The sequence below is a fragment of the Mytilus edulis genome, chromosome 12 (genome assembly GCF_963676685.1).
Source record: "Mytilus edulis chromosome 12, xbMytEdul2.2, whole genome shotgun sequence".
NCBI lineage: Eukaryota > Metazoa > Mollusca > Bivalvia > Mytilida > Mytilidae > Mytilus > Mytilus edulis.
This window is the reverse complement of record NC_092355.1, coordinates 15,347,830-15,358,040: the sequence shown is the minus strand read 5'-3', so window position 1 is coordinate 15,358,040 and position 10,211 is coordinate 15,347,830.

Sequence of the window (10,211 nt, the reverse complement as noted above, 5' to 3'; positions counted from 1 at the left end):
TTTAAGTTACCAGAAAATCCCTATAATTTAGAGTAATTTATACTTTTGCAAACAGTAAATTTAATAAAATGAATATTCAAAAGATGTACATGATAAAGCTGAAGTATTAACTAATTACAGGAAACAATTGAAATACATTTACATAACCAGACATTTGAAACACAAAAGTAGACACATCCGAATACGTTTAAACCTCTACGCCAAGTGACGTCCTATTTGAAACTGAAAAATGACGAAAAAATGACGTCATTTGAATTAGTAAAACAGAGCATCAAAAAATGAAAAATGACGTCACATAAGAATGAATAAGATAGAATTAGGATTAATTTAAGATTATATATTTGAACTAAATACTGATATTGCATTTAATAACAAAGCATATTTTAATTCTTATTTATATAAAACTGAGGTAGCAATTAACTATATTATAAAACTATGTCCGGTTTGCTATAAATCTAACTTCAAACGAAAAATATCGTACTGATTACTTTGAACGAAATCAAATCTGATAAATGAAGGCGGTGATTAATTTTCTTTACCATAACACATAAATATAATAGAAAAGAATAGTAAGCCAGACGCGTGTTTCGTCTACATAAGACTCATCAGTGACGCTCATATCAAAATATTTATAAAGCCAAACACGTTCAAAGTTGAAGAGCATTGAGGGTCCAAAATGTCCAAAAAGTTTTACCAAATACGGCTAAGGTTATCTCTGCCTTGGATAAGAAAATCCTTAGTTTTTCGAAAAATTCAAAGTTTTGTAAACAGGAAATTTGTAAAAGTGACCACATTATTGATATTCATGTCAACATCGAAATGTTGAATACTGGGCTGGTGATACCCTCGGGGACGAAACGTGCACCAGCAGTGGCATCGACCCAGTGGTGTATATAGTTATCAAAGGTACCAGGATTATAATTTAGTATGCCAGACGCGCGTTTTGTCTACATAAGACTCATCAGTGACGCTCATATCAAAATATTTATAAAACTTGGGTGATCTCCGTTGCTCCGGAAGAGAACATTGTGTTCAAGGATGTACACAGGTGAAATTAAAAAAAATGAAGTGTTTTAAATTCATACTATAAGTCGTAAAAAAATAAAATTATATATGAAATATATGGGGCAACATTTTTTGCTTGTATCGTAGGGAAAAAACAAGGAATCCAAACATCTGGCACACATTTAAAGGATTCTTAAATACACATTTCATGTTTGAATTTTGCATTAGCAGAGACGTTTTACTCAAAACAGTACAAAGGTCGAATCAGTCACGAAGTTCATCATAACAAAAAAAAAATGCTTATGGTTAAAAGTGATGGTTTTCCAAATGGTTTACGTGTAATGCAACGGTACGTACTAGACTGTCTCATATTAATTGTGTCATGTCTGAAAATAACAAACCTTTTTCACATACTGGTAAAAATAAATTTCATTTAGCCCAATAATATTCATAATTTTTTACCTCTTAGAAAGCAGACAATACATGTTCATGTTTAAACATTACCGAAATACAGTTGGACAATGAAGCAAACCTTTCGTCATGCCTAAGAAAATCTGATAAAACAGTTTTAGTATATAAGAGTAAGTATTTTGTATCTAGCTTGCTTCTCGAAAGTAAGTGATATCCAGTTAGATGTATTCCAGAAAGTATATGGATTCTGTATTGCTCTAAAAATGTAGAATTCTTTATAATTGAATATATTGCGTATATGTTAACAGCAGTAAAACTTTTCTTTTCTGTCTTTTATTTAAAAAAAAGGAAAAAAGCAAAAACTCAAAGGAAATTTCAAAACGGAAAGTCCGTTGTCAAATGGCAAATCAAAAGCTGAAACACTTGGAACTCAAAAGTCACGTGTAAAGAAAAATCTCTGTGTAGTGATATTGGACATGTTTCTAGTTTTAACAAATGACTGAACTTAATTATTTGTGGTGATTAGGAAAGTAGAGGAACATAGAATAAATGTGTAAAAACTATGGAGCTATTGAATGTGTTCAAAGTATTAAATTTTCAAAAAACTTATTGTGTTAAAAAGGGGATATTTTACCACAAGGAGCCGCATTACAAAAGGATGTTCGGGGTTTGCTAATTTACGGAAAAAGTAATCTCACTTCGTACCCCGAAAATTTAACCACATATGTGAAAGTGTCACAGCTTCGAAACGAGCTATCATTCATATCCAAGTTTACGATATGGATTGAGCTACAGGAAAAAACGTTACCATTACCGCCTATGTAAAAACAATTAAAGATATTGAGCCATATGAACCCTGGTGTTATTACTACATTATAGCGTTACTTTTGTTGTCTATGTTAACCAATTAAAACGATAAACAAAGGAGTGATAGCCAAAAATTGCGCTAAAAGCACTTATTCAATGACACCATTTTTATAACAAGGGACGAACATAAGCATTTTGCCAGTTACAGAACGATACATTTAGTAATGTTAAAGTGCAAAACTTATTTTACATTGTATGTTATGAAAACATTAATAGTATTTTCCTAACGGGCCGATTATTACTATTAGAGACATTACAGACTTATGACACATGTGTTACCAATCCAGAAACATCTTTAAATTTTCACCTCATATTATACAGAGATCCATATGTCTTCTGTAAGATATCAACTCAATATAGGATTTAAATACGTTATAATGTTGACATCAATTGAACAAATTGATGGCTGTGCTCCTGTCACAAATACGTGTACCTTAGTGTAAAACAGTAGTAATAATTGCAGCGGATTTTGATTGATTTATGTTTAGTATGATAATTTTGTTCAAGCAAACTTTTTTTTAAATTTAATAATGAATATGTCGATGTTTCCTTTTAGTTTATACTAGTAAAATAATAACAGTTGGAACCGAACATGGACTTTGTACGACATTGACATGCACTCCTCCATATGCTATGTATCTGAGATCAGCAATCTGTACAGGCAGTGACATTATAAAGAGTGTATGCGGTAAGATTTACGCTAGTATCTCTCTTTTTGCGATTTCAGCAGAATCGTATGACCTCAAGCCACAGAGTAGTAATATATTTATCACTATTACTGGATCAATATAACTGTATGGTGGCTTTGAACTTTTGTGTCAGAGGCACTACTATTATGCAATACTTCAAATACATATGTATCACAAAATGTTCACGGTATCACTTCAACCGTTGATATTATGTAATGAAAATGCCTCTGACATCCTGGAAGTTCTGTTTCTGAAGTACACGAAGTTCTGTTTCCGACATATTTTACAGTATATAAACATCTAATCGAGTATTCGAAGTATTCTGATTGTGCTGTAGGCTTACACAACATGTAGCATGATTGCCAATGAGACAACTCTCTACCTGCTACAGAATGACATAGTAGTTAGGAACGTTGGTTCATCGTACAACCTTCAGTAGTGAGCAAAAAGTACGAAAGTACGTAAAAAAAAATATTCCTTTGAATTTGACAGTTGTAGGTAATTAATTCTACATTTTATTATGGTAAAAACATTTCTGTGTCACAAACATATGTCTTGGATATTTTTTTTATTTAGGATTTCTATAGAAAATTTTGTAATCTTTGGGGTTACATCATGACTAAACCTTGTACACAGCTAAAATAAGGGGAGAAATTTGATTGGTTAACTTCCAATGATGGTTATTTTCTTACATGCAATGAAATGTTATGTGAATTTTTATCTATAGTACTGGACAGGATAAAGCATTACTCATGCCAACTATTTCCTTATTTGAAACAAAGATAAATTCTGCACATTTTTTTGAAAAGTGCAAATTTAACAAAGACTAATAGGGGAAAATAAATGGTGGTATTACACCTAATATTGGAAGCTGTACATGCACCTTTGACCTTGTGAGTAATATCAAGTGTTAACATTATTTGCTATTTAATTGAAATGTTACAAAAAATGAAATATTCTGAGTGGATTAAGTCTCCAAAACTCATTTTATGAGAACATTGTCTTGAAATAAGACTCTATCATGAATATTCATTTTTTTTGTATTAGGTCTTTCCACTTTTCTGTGGAAAGACCCATTGTTTTTCTTCTGATTATTTTTTTTTTCTTCCGCCTAATTTTCTTCTTGCGATAAACATTTGTTTTGCAATATGTCGCTTAGATATTTGGTATATGATATCGAACATTTTATGCGCTTTTGAAATTTACTCTGCGTAAACAAATACTTTTCTTTGTAGGAGTTATCTCCCCAAACACTGTTTTCCTTGTTAGCGCATCTCCTTCGCAACCGTAAAATATTATGACAAATTTATTTTACAAAATTGCTCGTTATATCCTTCGCATGATTTGTCCTATTTTGACCGAAGTGATATGAACGCTCCATATGAGAGTTATTTCCCCTTATGCATTTGATATAAGTGATATGCATTTCTATCTTGTAAACCATAAGTGCTAGAGACCAAGGATCTTTTGATTTGAGGTCCTTGGTCCAAAAAAATAAAAATTAGGTCAAGGTCAAAGGTCAAGGTCATATTCTAATTTTTGAATTTGGCTTATTTCCACTTATTTCCAGAAACCGTATAAGATATCGACATATTATTTTTTCTAAATTGTTAGTTGCGACATGTCGTAACACATACATTTTGATTGCAAGAGTACGTTAAACGTAAAAGTGAGTTTTCTCCCCTCTTGTATTTAAAAATACGCGTTTGGTGATATAACTGATTAACCAAATATTATTAAGACCTATGGTCTTTTGATTTGAGGTCCTTGGTTTATGACCTTGAAATTGATCTCAAGGTCATAGATTAATTTGACGTTCTAGTTTTTGACCTTTGCTTTCAGCTCATATAGCCATGAGACTTTTGGGAAAAGGTATCAAACCATTTAACCTTGAAAAAACAACCGGAAGTGACCTTGTGTAAACCGGAAGTAACTATTTTTTGTACTTTATTAATAAAAAAGTATATAGCACCAGATCATTTTGGAGTCAGTGTCAATTAAATATTCAAATATTATCGGAAGTAACATTTTTCAAACCGGAAGTAACAAATTATCTCCCTTATTTAAAAAAATATTGTATAGAATCCATATATTTCTGGAATCAGCGTACAATAACCTATCAGTTGACGATTAAAATGACATTTTAAACTTAATTTTACAACTTTCATATTAAAATACATTGTTTTCAATGGAAAGACCTTCAATTGTTCTCTGAACAATTGGTTTTTAATTAATTTTTGTTTTTGTTTTGGGGGGTCTCCTTATTTCATATATTAGAACATTTTCTAGTGAAATACTTAAATAAATATATAGTTATAAGTAAATGAAATAATTTTAAATGCTGTAACGACAAATTATTTATTAAAAGAGAAGCCTTTTATGTCCCTTTCTGGAACGCAGCGAAAATTATTTTTTTACGTAAGAACTTATTGAAACCTCCTTGGAGACAGTTAACTTTTATATGAACTGTTCATTCTGCAAAAATGTTGCTATTACTCATACCTCATAACATTTCTACCATAAATGAGTGAAAGATACTCCCTTATTTTTATTTATTAGCCTGAAAAATTGAAATTTTGAGGAAATGAGAGGTATAAATTGATCAAAAGAGACCTTATAGAGAAAACAAAGAGGTCTTTTAGTGGTATTGATCTTCCTTAAATCATCTGTTGTATCATATTTAACTATTTGTAGGAAGATAGGATTAATCATTTATTAGTCCACACTCTATTCTATCTTGATGCGGCTTGGTTTGGATTTGTCGAAGAAATTTTGTACGAATCGCTGTAGATGTCGCCTTTCATTATACTACATTTTTCTCAAACTATTGAACTAATTGTGACAAAAACTGACAGAAATGCTTGAAATAACCAGTATTACAAAGGACAAAAGTCACATTCAGTTTTTTTAACAATAATGTCTTCTTTAGGTGTAATACCACCAAATCATGGTACGTCACATCCAGTTGTATACGAAAGTAGGTCGAAAAAAATATTCCTTTGAATTTGACAGTTGTAGGTAATTAATCCTATATTTTATTGCAGTAAAAACATTTCTGTGTCATAAGCATATGTCTAATACGTTTTTTTGAAAAGTCCAAAATTAACAAAGGTTAATAGGGGAATATCAATGGTGGTCTTACACTTTTAGTCATTTGCATTATATTGGATATCCATGGTATGCTGTAATAGAAATATCATAGCAAAATGGTATTTAGTAAGCATGTTTTGTACGAGTCCCAAAAAGAGAAACATTTCAGCAGATTTAAAAACAAGGGGAAATTACCTTCTTTCGGACGGAATTCCATATCGTATATGTGCATTATATATGCACATGACCTGTTCTGATAAAATTTTATTTTATTTGTCGAAAAAATCGAATTCCTAAAAAAAAAGTTGAAATTCCTAATCGCCATTCGTTAGACAAAAGTTAAAATAAGTAGACAACATGACTTTTGATTTTAATGAAAAAAAAAAGCTTAGGGTTGGACTCATTAAAAATGTATGCATATATTAAGTGTTAGTAGACATAAGCGTTGAATATAGATCCAACACTGTCGTCAGTGAAAATGTTTTCAATGTTTGATATGATAATCGTGTCGTTAACTAGTTTATTGAACATATAAGACACATCAAGTCTGTGCTTGTTTTTGCACTTAAATTCGATAATGAGTCTTTTGTAAACGAATCAGGCGCACAAATTTAGTCCTGGTATCTTTGATAAGTTGTTATTGTTTCTTTCATCAGATAATAGTCCTAGAAGATAACATTACGGCTAAATATATGCTATAGGGTTAATCCTTTTTGAAATTTTTATGTCGTTGTTAATGCTTCTATGCTGCGAACGTACGAATAATAGTTGACTATTATCAATAACTTCTATGTGTGTTGAAATCAATTTGCGAAATTTGAATTTAATTTGAATATCTCTGATTGTGATTGTAAACTTGTATATTCAATTTTATATTTTGTTCCTTTTATTTTTCTTATTTTCAAAAGAAGATGGACAGCCGTTAGAGTCACAATCGTGGAGTCTTTCACAGAATGAAGCTCTAGCACACTGCTGGAATAAAGACACATTATTATTGCATTCAAATGCCTGTCAAAATTTTGCACTCAGTCTAAGAGCACCTGCCTGGACAAATATTTTCAGAGAAGAAATAGAAGTGGAACAACCACTGGCATTAGGTAATTAATGTTAAGTCTAAACTTTAAATAAAGAAGTGTTCGATGTGATTGAAGCAAGATGACTGTTTCACATTTATTTTAAAATATAAATATAGTTCGTCTAAACATCAGACTAACAATGCAATATCTGATTATTCTTCCTTCACCGGGTGATACTCATGCGACTGGGATATCGTGGCACCAACTTCGTTTCGCCCTATATCCGACGCGCCAGACGATTCTACTACATAGACTCTATGGACAGAATTTCACTTCCTATTTAAAGTCGACTTGTAAATATCTACTATTCATATATGTAAATTTGAGAATGTCAATGGGGAACAAGATCAGGAGACAAATTGTTATTTGGGTGAAGAGTTGTCTCATTGGCACTCACACCACATCTTCCTATTTTTATTCTTTGTGTTCATATTTTGTGTAAAATGTATGTTTATATATACTTGTCCTTATTATTGCAGATCAGCATTAATCTTTTATCAAAAACACATTTTTATATGAAAATCAAATTCTATTTTAGGGAAGAGAACTACTGTACCTACATTTTGCCTCTCCGCGAAGATTTCCGATAAAGGGGGACATATTTTAGATAAAAATAGGCGAAATTGCTCAACAAAACTAGAATGGTTTGTTTGCAAAAATGGTAAATATGTTTTCGAATGATTATATCTTTACATGGTATTTTTTTGTTTATATGTTAATGTCTATTTTCTCGGGTATGGATTACAAAGTGTTATTTTAATTTTTTGCCTTAGCCATGCACTTGAAGTTATTGCCACAATTAAATATTGTTGTGAGGTTACACTTGTTTATCTTGATTATTTGACATACAAAAGATGCAGAACAAGTCAGAACACGAACATGACATTAGTTAATGAATATGTTACATTTCGTATACAACTATTAGTAAATACAAATAACACTTCATAAATTCGTGCATATGGTGCACACTTCTGGGTTGTGTTCATCAGTAATGCTTAAAAGCAACCATTTGAAATCTAAGGATGCACTAAAACGAACATGATATGAAAATATATTTTTGTCAAAGGAATCTTAGTCTCTAATTCTCAATATATAGCATGTCATGTATGTATGAAGTTAGTTCCTAAACGTTGATTACAAACCTGATCATTTTCTCGGGGATGTAACGCATTAATACTAGCTATAGTATCGACCCAGTGCTAGTGCATGCATATGACATTCCTGGAATTTGAATTGCTTCCTTGATAAAACTCTTCAGAAACATGAAAAGCCATCATTTGAAAGCCAAAGATTTGTAAAATAAATTAGTAATATCATTAAAAATATCAAACAGTATAACAAATACAGCAGATTCGTATTTTTTAGTTTCTCATACTGTATACAAATCTCAGACTCTTTGCTGCTAACAACAGTCTTATGACATGTAACCCTCTTTCCTTGTTTTCACAATGTTTATGTTTTTTCTGTTTTGTTATTTGAAAAAAAATCCATTGTGCATGATCTAATGAATAGATGACCTCATTACTATAAGATTTCAATTAATTTCCTGATTTTTGTTTTCGCCCACAGATTGAGTAATTTAACTTAAAGAAATTGAGAATGTGTCCATATGGACTCAGTTGATGTCCCGCTAACATATAAAGTTATATAAAGAGACATTTCTCAAGAACTGTAAAAGTGACGCTACAAAAATTTGAACTTAAACTGATTTTGGTGGCAATAGTCATAATATATGCATTTCATAACATTAAATTGACTTCAAAATAATTATGGATTCCATTGAGGGCTACGCCAGAGCATGGGCTAAGCGAGAAGAAGTTGAACTGGGCACTTTGTCAGAATAGTAAAACTATCAGGTCTCTGATAAAACTTCGCATTCACAAGTTGCAAAACTGTGTGAACGATCGACCAAAGTCTATTTTCAGAGACAAAGAGGCCATGAAATGTCTATCATCTCTTCATCATAAGTATGTAGTTGTCGCATATTTTGAAAACTGTGTGAACAATCGACCAAAGTCTGTTTTCAGAGACAAAGAGGCCATGAAATGTCTAGCATCTCTTCATAATAAGTATGTTGTTGTCCCTGCGGACAAAACTTCAAACACTATTGTCTTTGTATGTAAATCGTATTACTACGAATGTCTTGTAAAAGAATTGGGTATAAAGGAGCAATCAGATAATCCCACATACAAAGAACCCCAAATCGGAGGACTTACCTTGTGTGTATTGGATACCAAAGCTTCATAAAATTCCGTACAAACAACGGTATATTGCTGGCTCATCTTCATGTTCCACTAAAGAACTGTCCATTAGATTGACTAAAATTCTGTCCGCAGTGAAAGAAGGTCTTCAGAAATACTGTGAATTGTTTACTCGCGTAGTGGTATTAACCATATGTGGATTCTTAAAAATTCTAAAAAACTTTTAGACAATTTTAAATCTATGTCTTTTTCTGAAATTATTTCTATCAAAACTTTTGATTTTTCAACCCTGTATACCACCATTCCCCATGTGAAACTGAAAAATCGCCTTAAAGAAATAATTCACAATGCCTTTCAACATAAAAATGGTAGCATACGCTATAAATTTATTACTTTGCGATTTCATAAGGCAGATTTCGTTAATAGTGACAAACAAAAAAGTTAAAACATACTACACAGAAGAACAAGTGGTCAGTATGCTGGAGTTTCTTATCGACAACCTATTTGTTGAGTTTGGAGGTAGACTTTTCCAACAAATTGTCGGCATTCCTATGGGAAGAAACTGTGCGCCTCTTCTTGCCGACCTCTTCTTTTTTTCTTATGAATCGGAGTTCGTCCAGACACTTGTCAAAAACAAGAGGATCAAAGAAGCCAGATTATTTAATTTCACTTTCAGATATATTGATGATGTTCTTTCCATAAACAATCTGAACTTTTCTGACTGGGTTCCATTACTATATCCCCCAGAACTAGAGATTAAAGCAACAACAAACACGGCTTCCTCCGCCTCATTTTTAGACTTATGTCTCGAATTTCGTGGTTAGATGAAATCTTGCATATTGGTTGATATTTAATTTTTTGCCAATTTCTCA